The sequence below is a fragment of the Lepidothrix coronata genome, unplaced genomic scaffold, assembly GCF_001604755.1.
Source record: "Lepidothrix coronata isolate B3197 unplaced genomic scaffold, Lepidothrix_coronata-1.0 Scaffold0, whole genome shotgun sequence".
Classification (NCBI taxonomy): Eukaryota; Metazoa; Chordata; class Aves; order Passeriformes; family Pipridae; genus Lepidothrix; species Lepidothrix coronata.
In genome coordinates this window covers 5,545,060-5,558,975 of record NW_016690180.1, presented here as the reverse complement: position 1 = coordinate 5,558,975, position 13,916 = coordinate 5,545,060, and the positions used below count along the sequence as shown (strand labels likewise).

The 13,916-nt window shown below is 36.8% G+C and overlaps 1 protein-coding gene across 4 annotated transcripts in view; it reads right to left on the bottom strand.

Moving 5' to 3' along the window:
- Window positions 1-13,916, bottom strand: part of DLC1 (DLC1 Rho GTPase activating protein) — a 227,662-nt gene that overhangs the window by 39,562 nt on the left and 174,184 nt on the right. The gene's annotated exons all lie outside the window — the stretch shown is intronic.

Here is a 13,916-nt window from a genome sequence, read left to right as displayed (position 1 = left end):
GCTGCAGGCAGGTCTTGCAGATAGTGAAGGCTATAGTGAAGCCAAGTCTGGCTTCATAGCTGTATGCCTGGGAGTTGCTCCCTACACCACTTACTCCCCTGTACATTTTCCAAAGATTGTTTGAATGCTTATTGCTTGGTTGACACTCACGTTCAGGACTTTTAAATTGCACAAAACAGGTACTTTTGAGCAGCTGCCAAACTATCAACGTGGAAAAGAGTATTGTGAAAATTTGAAAATATCTGGGTCCTGTCAAAGATTATGATTGGTTCATTTTCTTCCAAGCCAACACTGTATTTTATACTCACTGGTGTTATTCTAAGGTTCAGTTGTCATTTGTGCACTGTGAATACAGATATAGAGTATATATAATGTGATGTCTGAACAGGCAATTTCCTGAAGAATAAACATCTCCCCATTCTATAGGCTGCAAACTGAGGCCAGTTGGCCATTATAGTGTTGTTTCTGGAAACCCCTACAGAGCTCTAGGTCATTAATTTACTTTAATAGCCCAGAAGAGGATGGAACTGCACTGTATCTTCAAGCTTGACTTTACATATGTTACCCACTTAATTACCTCTCCATATCTAACCTGGCTTATGCTCTTTTTGGCATAGCCACATTTACCTGCATTTTTTAATGTTTCTTGTAAGGTACAAGGCTATATGTTTACAAGATAGGTCAGGCCCGCAAAATGTTAATTCTTAACTGTAACATGGGAAGACAGACATATGCTACGCCCCAGCTGTTGAACAGCCAAAGTAATCCCAGTCTAATTGGCTTTCTGTCTGTATTGCTCTTAGTTTCATGCAGTTAGTAGACTAGTTAGTGACAGAGTAGACATGATCAGATAAAATATGCTGGTTGCACATTGTGTGTGATTTTCAGAGTCTGAATTCCAGAAAAGAAAAAAAAAAAAGTTGTTTCTCCAATAAGCATCCTCAAAAGGAAGGAAAAAAAAAATTACCCAGAACATGTAGCAAAACACACTGGCACAAAGGCATTTCCATCACAATGATAATGCTGGAACCAGAAGACCACCAAGTGTCAAGTTAATACCCTCAGTAAAAATCAGGGTTTGTTCTTGTAAACACAGACTGCCTAGGCTGCTTCTCTGTATAGGAAATTTTTGTACAGGACCCACCGGAACCTTTTGAAGGAGGAGAGAATGGACTTTTACTTTGCAGAAAATATGGGAGGGGTTTGGAGGGCTTGGCATTGTGAAAGGGAACTGAAAAAAAAATCTAAAAATGAGAGATGTGCACAACAGTGAAGTAAAATCCAAATTGAGAGAGTTGTGTGATAGTTGCAAACCAAGAATTTGAAGTCAGTTTTACTTGAGGATTCTGAGAGGAGTGAGTGACGAGATCAGGGAATACTTGACAAATGTGTCTCAGACAGGGAAGATGGGAAGCTCTCACTAATTAAATCAAGGGTTATCATTCTCCCCTCTTTGACTTTGTAAAACAGCAAAAGAATGATGATGCTGATAATGAAACACTATGTTTGTGGTTCAGTTCAGCTCTCCCATTCTGCTTGCAAAGCTAATTAGCTTCAGTAAAGGAGGAATCTCCAACCTGTTTCAGTCTTTGTGGAGTCCCCTAGCTATGTCAGAAACAGTGACTTTTGTGATGGAGCAGTCTGTCTGTTGGGATCATTGCTAAATAGACGCTGCAAGATTGTCACTGACCTGGATTAGATTCTTGCTGGTAATCTAAAAGAGAAAGGCTTTGATTCTAGTTTGTTATCAACCCTCAAAGACACACAGTCTCTCTGGCTTGCATTTTAACTTGGAATTCTATAGGACTGCTTAAGCAGGCGTATTTTTGGAGCTGAAGCAAGGCACCAGTCTCACATTCACCATGAAACGTGCTCAGAGGAGCATTCCACCTGAGGCATGGGTGTTTAACAGGCTACAACCACTGTAATCACTCATCCAGCTTTAAAGAGTGTTGTGAAATCAGTAAAGCTTTGGCCTTTAATATTTTTATTTCTTTATCTCTCTAGCTATTCAGAGAGCCAGCAGCTGCCTGACTGAGACACAGGGTTTTGGAGGTAGCTTGCCTAAGAGGATTGTTTCTGTGGAGTGGTTATCCTTATATGCAATCAATGAGCTCTCACTGGATGGTAAAGTAATTGTAAAGGATTGCCCGACAGGCACGATTATTCACTTTAAAAGGTGAATTCTCCTTCTGTTGTAACTGCATAAGGGAGTGATTCCCAGAAAGGCATCTAATAATAAGGACTTGATTGTCCTCTGCTTTCCCTCCCAGGCCCAAATGCCTTAATGGTTAACTGTACTCCTGTCAGCCTTTTTCTTCTAAATAGTGCAGTACACAGAGAAGTCCCAATTCACAATCAGTCAACTGACCTGCTGGTACAAACACAGGATTGTCAGATGCATGATTGCAGTTCTAAATGCTAGTATTAATATCCTTTTAGCAACAGCATGATAGACTGTGGAGCCGTTTTAGACTGAGTTTCCAGGCCTCTGGCTCTGGGCTTGGATTCATTGTCGAGCGGGGTATATTTGTGTGTATTATTTCCACAGTCCAAAGGACCTTTATGTTCCAACCATTGTCAGTGAAATAATTAAGTTTTAATTTTCTAGCACTCGACTTTACTGAAAGTAATTATTTAAAGGAGTCTGCAATTGTTCTGGCCTCTTGACAAAGGATGTTTACACTATCACTTCACAGAGATAAGCGATACCTCTGTAAGCGCCTTACTTACAAAGAAGGAAAGACGTTGTTTCACCTACTCAAGAATCACAAAATGAAAGAAAGCATGTACCCAAAATAGCTTTTAACAAAATACATAGTGAAGTCACTATATTGTACAAACATAGATGCTGCTCTAATTCTTGTAATTTATGGACTCTCTGCTCTAGAGATCTTCCTTTAGAAATAAACACTATCAGAAATATTACCAGCTTGTCATGTATAATAGACTCTTGTAGCTGATCCTAGGCAGCATCAGTTGGGACTTTTTTCCTTTTTTAAATAGTAAACTATCATAAAAAAAATAACCTTACCTTATTCTATGTGATCCATATAACTGAATATTTAAAACCAAGAGGCAAGTGAGCTTTCACCTGCTTTTGAATGCCATCAAACACTGAGTTCAACAGTTCAGGCTGGCAAGGAAATTATCAGGTTCACATTATATTTAAGAAAGGCTCTATTCTATGGACGCATGAAAGAATAAGAAATAAAAATGGATTAAATTGCTTGACAAAGATACGATTCAGTAAAATATAAATGCAGATCAACTGAAATAGGAGGAGAAGAAAAAATAAGTATTTTAAATAAGTATTTTAAACACCAAGGGTAAACTCCTTAGCTTACATGAAATACTATTGGTTTATAGACATTGGTAAAGATGTAGGGTATCTTTCCCACGTTGTGGTTTAGATACTGTCATGAATGAATGTTTATTTTTTGAAGACTGCAGAATTTTCTACTGTTAATGTCTCTGCCTTCCCTTCAATTAAAAGCTATATTTTTACCTTAAAAAGATGGTTCACCTTTGGAAAAATAACCAACTGAATTTAACTTTCAAGAAAGTAGGGAAAGTAGGTAAACTAAACCTTATCTGAAATAAGTGCTGGCGGAGGGTAGTTAGGATTTCTAACCTGTGATGAAGGCTCAGAAATGATCCAGAGTAAGTGTGTGGCTTGTGACACATAGAAGTCCTTCTTCCCTATATTTAAAAAAATTCAGAATAACTATACTATTACTGCTAAAGACAGCATCCATAGTTTATCACTGCTTCACAACAAAAAATCTGAACCTGAAATTATCAGGACTAAAATCTCTGCACATATGTGGTAGAAGTGGTTGTGTCAGCAAAATCTAGTGGATATACACGTTACAGAGGACCAACTGTTACACTACATTAGCAAAATCTGTAATGAAGGTTTGTCTCTGCCAAGGCACCATCACTAGGTTTAGTGGTAGCAATTGCCTTGGTGGCCATGTGGCAGCAAAGCCCCATGGCACCAGGAGTCATCTCTGGCCCCTCTCCTTTCTCTGTGGGTCACTGAAAAGGAAATATCAGTGCCTGGGTTCTCATCCCTGGTTCTCTTCCTCTGTGCTTACAATTCACGGTGTGCAATGAAGTGTGAGAGGAAGACAGCACAAAGGGTGCTTTTACTCAAAATATATATTACAGAATGATCGAAAGATAAGCAACTTGATGATGGTGTATAATGGAGATATATATATCTCAACTTCGTGTTGCTTGGGAAATGTGGGGGGTTTTTTTCTTTTTTTTTTTTTGTTTTTCAGAACAATGCGTTTGTTTTCACTCTGTGTTCTTTTGACAGCAGCTATATCATTACTAAATCAAACAGATCTTCCTTTTTCATTTTTAAAGCAAATAGATTTTTACCCTCCACCTTTAAAACCACCAGTTTCCAAGACATTCCAGTTGTAAGATGCATTTTTTTTAAACCATATTCTGTGTTCATGCATGACCTCTAGTCTGATGAAGAAAAAAGGTCAGCTTTCACAGAGTGACAATAACCTTCATTAAAACAAGATGTAAGATGCAAGTTGCCCACTAAAGTAGTTGAAAACTGAAAGACTGATGCCTTAAACATGCCAAAACAGTGGATAAAAAATTGGTTTATGAAGCAGCTATGTTGTTATAATACACATGAGATGCTACTTTTCAGCATGATGCCCTGGGACTGATTGTGTCAGCCATGCAGCACCCAGCTGGAGTTAAAAGGAGTAAAAGGGAAGGAAAGAAAGTTTGATTTTTTTTTTGTTGGGGGTGTGTGTATTTTTAATTATAGTGAGTAAAAAATTATGAACAATGAAAAATTTCAGGAATAAATTTTTTCTTCCTTCCATCTCCTATCTTGTGAGATCCAAGAGTTTTTAGCTAAATGACTTCTATATTCATTAAACTTATTTCCTCTGGAGGAAATAAGCACATGCATCCACCTGGACCAGTTGACCCATTACGTGAGAGACTTGCTGTTTTAGCCTTGGGGAATCTCCAGGACTCAGGAAATCATTTTAAACCCATGACTCAATAAAGTTCAATAACTACGGCAACTGAAACACATATATTGTGATGGCTAATTTCACATCAGTATTCATCAAGGGAGGTACCCACTTGATACTACAGCATGGTGGGTAGCTATTGTTAATGTAATGAGAAACTACAGAGAGAGGGAAAAGGGAAAACACATGTTAATAAGCCCAGTGAGCAAAGTGAGGCCCAGTGAAAGTCAGGATAGATTCATAATCCTTGGTCCTGTTCTTGACAGCACACTAGACTGAGACCCAGAATACCTATCTCCAGTCTTGCTTTAATGTATCAGGCAGCCTTGGTCTATACATTCTCATATTTCATTTTTTCCTAGATAAATTAGGGAGAATAATACATGCCTCTTTTGCAAAGTGTTCTAGATGTACTGTGGAAAGTGCTGTATGAGATTATTATTATTTATGCCTAATGAAAACCCCCTTGCAGATTGATAATTTGCCTGCTTCTTTCATTGTCCATGCCCATGCTCTTGCTTATTGTAACTGAAAACCAATTTACAGCAGCAATTACCTTACCTTTTACTGGGAGATGGGTACATGCAGACAGTTACTTAAGAGCACCTTAAGTAACTTGCTGGAGTGTCAACACCCATAATGAGGAAAGAGGAGAGAAGTGGAGGGGGAAGCTAGCTTTCTTGCCAGCAAGAACAAACTGAGTTGGAGAAGATTTATTAGGTGTATATTACCGAGATAAATGTGATCCTGACTTGAATGAGAGCCAGCAATAGCAAGGGAAGGGGGTCAGGCTGAAAGAAGTGGCTGTTTGGACTTCGTCAACAGATTCAAGACCTGACGGGGATTAGGAGGAGTAACAGAAATGTTGGGGTGCTCATTCATCTCTCTAAAATTTAGGATTATGAATTCTAATTGGATGGCCAGTTTAGCTGAAAAATGCTGCCTCCTCCTTGCTACATTTCTTTTTTTATGCCAGTATTTTACAGAGTGAGAGTATTGCATGATATTATTTGTGAACATGATACAATACATAGAAGTGACTGACAGGTTAATAGGAGCTTGCATGTTTTAAAAATAAAGTCTCATATTCTGTTACATGACCACAAGAAAAAGAAACATGGAAAGTGGTTAGTTTGTTTTGTATTTCAACACTGTCACATTATGAAGGGCTACCTTTTTTACTCTGCTTGTTTCTGAGGTTTTACTTTTGCCTTCATATAATTTTACAAAGAGACATGTTAAATGAGTTAGTTCTTTAGGGAATAAATCTCTTATATCTAACCTTAGCCCAGAGCAGTTTGTAAATACCTGAATTCTGAATTAAAAAAAACGACTATTCCTTATTCCTGGGAATATATGAAAGAGCATTATTTTTTCTAAAGAAAAAATAATAATAAAAAAAACAGAGTCCTCTCATATTCTGAAATGTCTTTTTTCTTTTTTAATCAGACTTCAAAATACAAAGACACGTAGCAGTGATTGGAGAATGCTTTAACCTAAATCTCTTTGCCCAGTACACCTGACAAACTGAGTTTACCTGGCTGTTATATTAAACTTTACAGCAGTTCTGTCACTAAAGCAACAAAGTAATCCCTTCACTTTGTTTTTATTATTTTAAATCAATCATATTAAGAAGCAGATTCTCTTCTGTTGTAGATGGTCATTTTCAAAATCTCTAGTTGCACAGTAATTTGCAAGAGGTACATATCTACTGGTGTAACTGCTAGATACAAGGAACCAAAACCAGGCAAATTTTATCTTATTTCAGGCAAATCATTCTATTGCAAATGATTCACATACATTCACATACAACACCTTTAGTATAGTGGCAAATGTATCCTGAAGAACCCCTTTCTTCATCACCACCAAGTGGCCAGCTGCACTGGTAATGTGATGTGCTCTGTGGGCATCTAAAAAGTTGCATATATGGGGCAGATACAGCTTTGATGTTTTTAAAATATTTTTGCCATTGGATTCTTTGGGTATTTTGTTTCTGGTGGTTTTACTGAAGATTCATTAATATATGTGGGTGTTACAAAATAATAAGCCTTAGACATGGAACCTGATTATTTCTTCATAGACCCCAGTTAAACTTATGAACAACAATATTTACAGGATGTGGTGCCAACAAGGGTATCAATCATTTCTGGTCTTGTACTTTAAAATGAGAAGGATCTGTTTTGGGAAAAGTAACACTGGGGAAAAAAAGGTTTGATTCAGCTAACCTTCTTTTTGTTTGATCACAACTTCAGAGAGTTCAAGGCAGCCAGGGACATATCTGTGCTAGGATCAATGAGGCAAATGATTAACAGTGATAGGACATCCTGAATCTTTCATGCTCAAACCAGAACTCTCCCTCCTTTGAAACAAGAGCCTTTACATCACTCAGTAGAATAGTATTTCTCATAAGCAGCAGTAGAGCACAGAAATAATCTCAGTTTTCTTTGCTGTGTAATCTTTATTTTTTCCAGATAGAGAAAGTCTATTAAACCTCAAGATTAACACTTCTCCTGGTATCTGATTTTTAGTCAGGAAGTATAAACAACAATTGAAAGGTGTATATGCAGAACTTTACATCTGATTTACCCGTAGGTCTTTAGAATCTGTCGTGCATGTCATATTGACCTTACAAACTTAATTACCTAAGATCTAAGAAACCACATGCCTACCTCTCAGCTCCTTAATGTAAATCAGTGACAGCACTAAGAAAAATGCCCCCAAAAATCCTGAAAACTTAGATTCTAACAGGTGAGAATATGGAATTTCTGAGCTGATGAAGCGAACTGAAGTATTTGGAAAATGTTTGGAAATAAAAGTCATGTCTCACTTGGCCTAGAGTGCAAGAATTCATGTGTCAAAAATTATGAGCCAGATATCCATAAATCATAGAATTTTTTGAAAGTAGCTAGTTTTAAACACACATTTTAGAAATGTTCTTTTTTTATATCAAAGACAAGAATTTTATGTGATTGCAAGTACGTAAAAAAATGAATCAAACCCAAAAACTGGTGTACGTCTCTATGTTAGACAGGTATCTGAAGTGTTCAGTAGCTTATCTCCTTTACTATTTCTGTTGCATTTCAGAAAGTTAGCTGACTTCATGATGAGATTTGAGCCATGAGGGAAACTTCCTGGCTAGCCTACAGAATGAGAACAGGGACAATTCAGCCTTAGATTTGCTTCTGAGATAGTGAGTTATTGCCCACCAAGGCAACCTTTTAGCTAATCTAGGATTCTTGGGTGCTCTGTCTGTTTATAAAGGGCAAAATAGCTTCCTGCTGCACTGCCTTATGATAACACTCTTTTACCTCCCCAGCCACATTGTGAAAAACTTTGTACTTTGAATGAAAGTTTCTCATCTTCATGTCTCTAGCACCTATGCTGGGGATTTATTTCACCAACTGCCAGTTTCTCACCTCTCTTTTTCCATTTCCTTCCTGCCTTTTCTCTCTTCATCTTCTTTTCCCTTTCACAGCTAGCTGCTACTAATAGCAATTGCAAGGGGTAGAAGTTCCCTCCTTAGTTCTTTTCCTCATTTCCTCTTCCTTTGGCCAGTGCAAATAAAGAGCAGGCAGAACATTAGATCTGGAACTATTGAACAGTGTTCCCCGATGACAGAAAAGGGAAAAGCATACAGATCAAAAGAAAAAGATGTCTAATTTCTAGGAGTAACTGAGAATCTAAAATTCAAAATGAAAATCTAGGAAGACTAAGAGATGAGATCACTGCTAGACTGAGTGAATTGTGACCAAGAAAACTGTATCTGCAATTGTACAGCTAATGCAAATCTAACAATTAATTTAATGCTTCCATGGAACCCTTGGATATGAACAAACATAGTAAATGAAACAGGAAAGAGAATGGTCTCCAAGTATCCTGACAAATTTCTGCTAGAATTGCTCTATATAGTGATTAGTTATGTTAGGGCAGAAATTATCAGGGCACACGGAGTATAACCTAAACCAATCTGAGAGCTACTCTGTAGCTACTCTATAATATAGTGTATAGCATGATGGAAAGCTCAGACAGTTACAATGGGTTTCTCTGTTTGACATGAAATAATATTTGTCAGCTTACACAGTCTCCTTCCTTGGTTAGAAAGGACTTTATTTGTTTCGGGGGTGGAAAGGAATTTAAAACTTCATTTGTACAAATTAATGTATGCAATTCTATTTGGTTTGAAGGGTATATTGAAACTGGAGTGCATAAATGCTTGCAGGATCATATGCTTAGTTTTTAGGTGATAGATTTCTGGGCTCTTTCACACACCATTTCTGTCTTCTCAACCACTCTTCATCTGAAACTCTTATAGTCATTCCATTAAGTATATCTTCTCAAGAATGAAAAGCTGATGCTTTATCCTCTGGCCACTTGTATCCACTATTTCTGATCTGGCTGATAATGCCAGAAATCAAAGTACAGATTATCAGAACAGCAAGGCTTTTCATAATGGTCTGTCTGCATGAAAAGTCTGTGTGTCAGCTGAGAAAATGAATTTCCAATAATACTTGGCACTGAATGAGTGGTTTGTCTCAACAGAGTGCATCAAGCACTGCTTATCTGATCTTTGTAAGACTGAAATAGGTTTCACGTATTTGAATGATCTTTGTCTTAGCCATCTTTATATCAGCAAGCTTATTCAGGATATGATATACTCAAAATCAACACAGGGATTGTTTTTTTTAATAAGGAAATAAAAAGATATTGGGAATATTTTCACTGGTGTGCTCAATAGCATTTCTCTGTTGGGCAGGGAACAAAATTTTCTGTGCTGTTTTAAAATTCTGGAGAACTTTATGCTACTGTTTTTAAGCCGGGCAAATATTCTGCAACTTTTTTATGCATGAGTTTAATATATCTTTTAAAAATGTTACCTATGAGCATGATGTCCTTTTCATTCTATACCTAATTACTAAGTATTATTTTGAGAACTACTATGTAAACTTTATGAGATGTCAGAGAAGGTGGCTCTGCAATTTGCAGTGTTAGCAAATAGAAGACTCTTAGATTTCTTTGTAGTAGTTTGACATTGACTGTGTATGCATATACTGTAGGGAAACAAATATGCTCTCTAAGACTGATTTAGAATCAAATACCTCTACTTTGCTTTAGATTTGAAATCGTAAGCTGAAAAAATAAATGTATATATAAAAAGGATAATTAGTTCTTGGTTCATACAGAAGAAGTTTTAAAAGACAAGCATTCCTTCACAGGCTAAAGATGAATCAAAGTTCTCCGATTCCTGTAAAAATGTGTGTATCTACAGTCATAGTTTGTTCTGGATCAATTCCAGTGCATTGTGATGATAGGAACTAGAAAGGAAAACTCAAGAGGGTATTTTTAATTACTTTTACCTCTCTTAACAATGTGGTGCTATTTCCATTGTTCCTGTTATAAAAATAAGTACCTGACATGTTCTCCAGAATTGATTATTGTGTTTTAGTCAACAGATCAGCCATCAAGACATTGCAGCCTATCAGGAAAGGGAGTGGAAAGGAGCTGACAGAGAAACCTCAAAGGAAGGACAAGACACTGTGTCTTTTGTCCTTTGTTCCAAGATGGAAATAAACTGTCTCCACTTTTGATAAGCTTTTCTTTTGATCTTTGTTTGCAATAATTAGGGTTAGACACTAAGTTATTTTTATGAACCCTTTTAGGCTTAGCCCCCTCTAATTTAATATGAATATGAGTTATTTGACCTCTGCAAATAACCACATTTATTAAATTTTTATTATTTGCTTTTATTTATGGAGATTTTGCCTAATATGCAAGGGAACTAGATATTGATAGATTTGGGGAAGATAAAAAGTATTTTTTCTGCAGATTTAGTTTTACTTCATATTTTACAAATATGAGAACATAAAACACATAGAAAGATATGAAGAGCTATTTTCTGTCTGTGTCTATTGTAGAAATATGTATATAATTATATATATATATAATTTCTATCAATTTAGGAATGCTTATTACACTGTGCTCCCATATACTTTTGATGGTTTGGAAAATCTGCACTGTACATAAAGCTACAGATTAATGTCCCCACTTATGAGTATTGGTAAATATGATGTCAGATACCTGTGGCTGCAGAGAGAAGCAGGTTTTTTTACTCTAATTCATGCTGAAAGACAAATCCAGGCACCAAAGGAAATCATGAGAAATAAGAATTTGGGGTTTAGCTAGATTATGTTAGAAGTGTAACTGCAGTGTTACCTGCTTCTGGTGCAAACATAACAAGAAATTAACTTGTTAGTCTAAGAACAAATGTGTTTTATGTTGTTTGCAAAGCTAGACTTTGTCCTAGGCAGAAAATCCCCAAAACCCAAAACCAAACCAACACAAACAAACAAACAAGACCAACAAAAAAAATCTCCACAAGAAAGTAAATTAATTGTGATAATTTGAGAAGTTAAAGGCAGTTTTCACTTATATACCAGAATCCAGGATACTACAGAGTAAAAGAAATGTAATAGTCAAAGAATGCAGTCAGCATAGTTTCAGAAAACAGTCCAGAATTAAAGAGTATATTTTCACACCACAGCTAATTCATAGATTTTAAAGGTCATTGTAGCAATCTGAACTACAAGTCTTGCTTAGGTTTCTTGCTTGAAGTTGTATTTCTGGCATTTTAAGATGCCTCCCTTAGGAATGAACCTCGATGTTAAGATTTCAAATGACAACTTCAAAGTATGAAACATGACAAATTACTTCAGAATTTAAAATGTGTGCCTTACTCTGAATTTTCATTCCCTTAGAACCATTATCTAGTCTTTCACCCAGGTTCTTTTTCAGTGTCCGGAAGATCATGATGAAGCTGTGGGATTGCATTGAGAACTGAATGATGCAAAGCTATAACATGCCTCCTACTGTCAAGGACAAAAAATATTTTGTATATGCTTTGCTGAGACACATAATTGCAATAGTATACAGTTTCATGTCTGCAGATTTAAAAAATGTAATAATTTTCAGTAGTTTCCTGAAGTATGTAGCAGTATAGTAATTTACTGGAAAATAAAGAATGCTCCTTAAGGGATATAAATTGCTGAATCTCTGTTTCTCCAGTGGAATAATCTACTCTTATCAGCTGAATAAGTGATACAGTCTAAACAAAGGGTAATAATGTTCAACTGGAATTCCAGGAAAGGAAGCTTAATGCGAACTTCCTGATTTAATCTTACAAAAATAGAAAGGTTGATAGGATAAATGAATCACTCAGAAGAGCAGATTTTGCTTCAGTTAATTAAAACACACCATAAAAATGTCAAAGTGCCCCTTTGTGATATTTAACTGCAAAACTCACAGACAAAACTACTTAGAGTATCACTTTCACACATGAGACTGAGAAAAACCTCTTCAGAAAAACAACTGAATTTCAAATTTCTGAAAATTTCTTCTCATTTTCCAGCCTGGAAAACATGGTGAGAGCTATGTGGACATTTCTCATACAATTTCCTGTATCTCCTGCTTTTTGGTGGGCCAGGAAAAGTCTTCTCAGAAGTAAATTTGGAACTCCTGCTTGTGGAAGATATCAGCAAGTCAGAGGCACATGGATATTCAAGAAAAACAAAACAAAAGAACTATTTTGATCCCTAAGAAGAGGTTTTCTTAGGTTCAATTTGCGTTCACTTTGACTTCCTGACAATGATAGTTGCTCAAGTGTGAAATAAACTCACAAAGAAAGAGGAATGAACAGTTTTTAGACAAGATACCTGGTAAGTTGCTGGGAAATGAGCAAGAGAGATGGTCCTACATTGCTGGTAGAATGGAAATAACAGTGTGGTAGGTCCTCTCAATCTCTCAGTTGTGCAAATTTGTCACCTGTCAACACTTCTAAATATAGCCAGTATGAAAATGCAAGTCAGGCAAGTGAAAAGTTGTGATTACAACATTTTTGGCCCAACCAAAACCAGCAGGAAAATGTGTAAAAAAATGTATGTGGACTACCATAACCCTCTTAACAACAAGCATGGGACTGCCAGAGGCCATCCATATCAGAGGAACATGCTCTCCACTTCCTAAGTCTTGCATGTGCTCCACCCGTGATCAATCTTTGCCTTGGCTGGAAGGTGTTTACTTCACAGTTGGGCATGAAAATTTCATCTGCTTAGAAATAGCTTTTGTTTGCCCAATAATTTTCAATTTCTAAACTCTTCCAGGATGGAGCTGTGTTTAATGGCAAGGTGAATGGGAGTCTTTCCATTCTCTTAGGCAGAAACCTGACCCGGCTGGCACTTTTTCCCTGATCAGGGTTTGATCCCAGGTTTTTTGGTTTTTAGTTACCATTTTCTATTGCCTTCCAATTTGTTATTTTCTTTCATTTTGTTTTTTTGGGACTGTAGGTTTTTCGGCTCTTCCTCACTAACATATAAAGTTGCTTGGAATGGAAGATCAGAGAGACGCTTTATATGAGAGGGCTGCTGTGTGCATTTATGGTTGAGATGAATGCTGCCAGAAGAAAACAAGAAGAGACAGACCTGGTGAAACATCACATCTGTGCATGTCGATCTCCTGAAATGTGCTAAGGGTGGATATGGGTGACTGATAGCATCTGTAGTTGGAAGAGGTGCAGCTCCAAGTTAATATTGAATTCTATTTTATTAGATGACACTGACATCTATTTTACTCATTCCTGATTTCTTGGACAGGATTAACCAAGTCTGACATAACTTTGATATTTTCTTTTCTATGCCAAGATGTGAAGAATAATCTGAGGAATGATTTCTACAGATAAGATCAGATGAGAAGAAGATGAAAGAAGAGGGGAAAGAGGGGCACAAAATCCTAAACCACATGGACTCCCTTGCCTAGACACTTATTCCACAGTGAAAGTTAGGGATTATCTCCCACTAGAGACTGAAAACAGGATAATCCTGAACAATGCTGGAAATTAGGTCAGTGTTATAT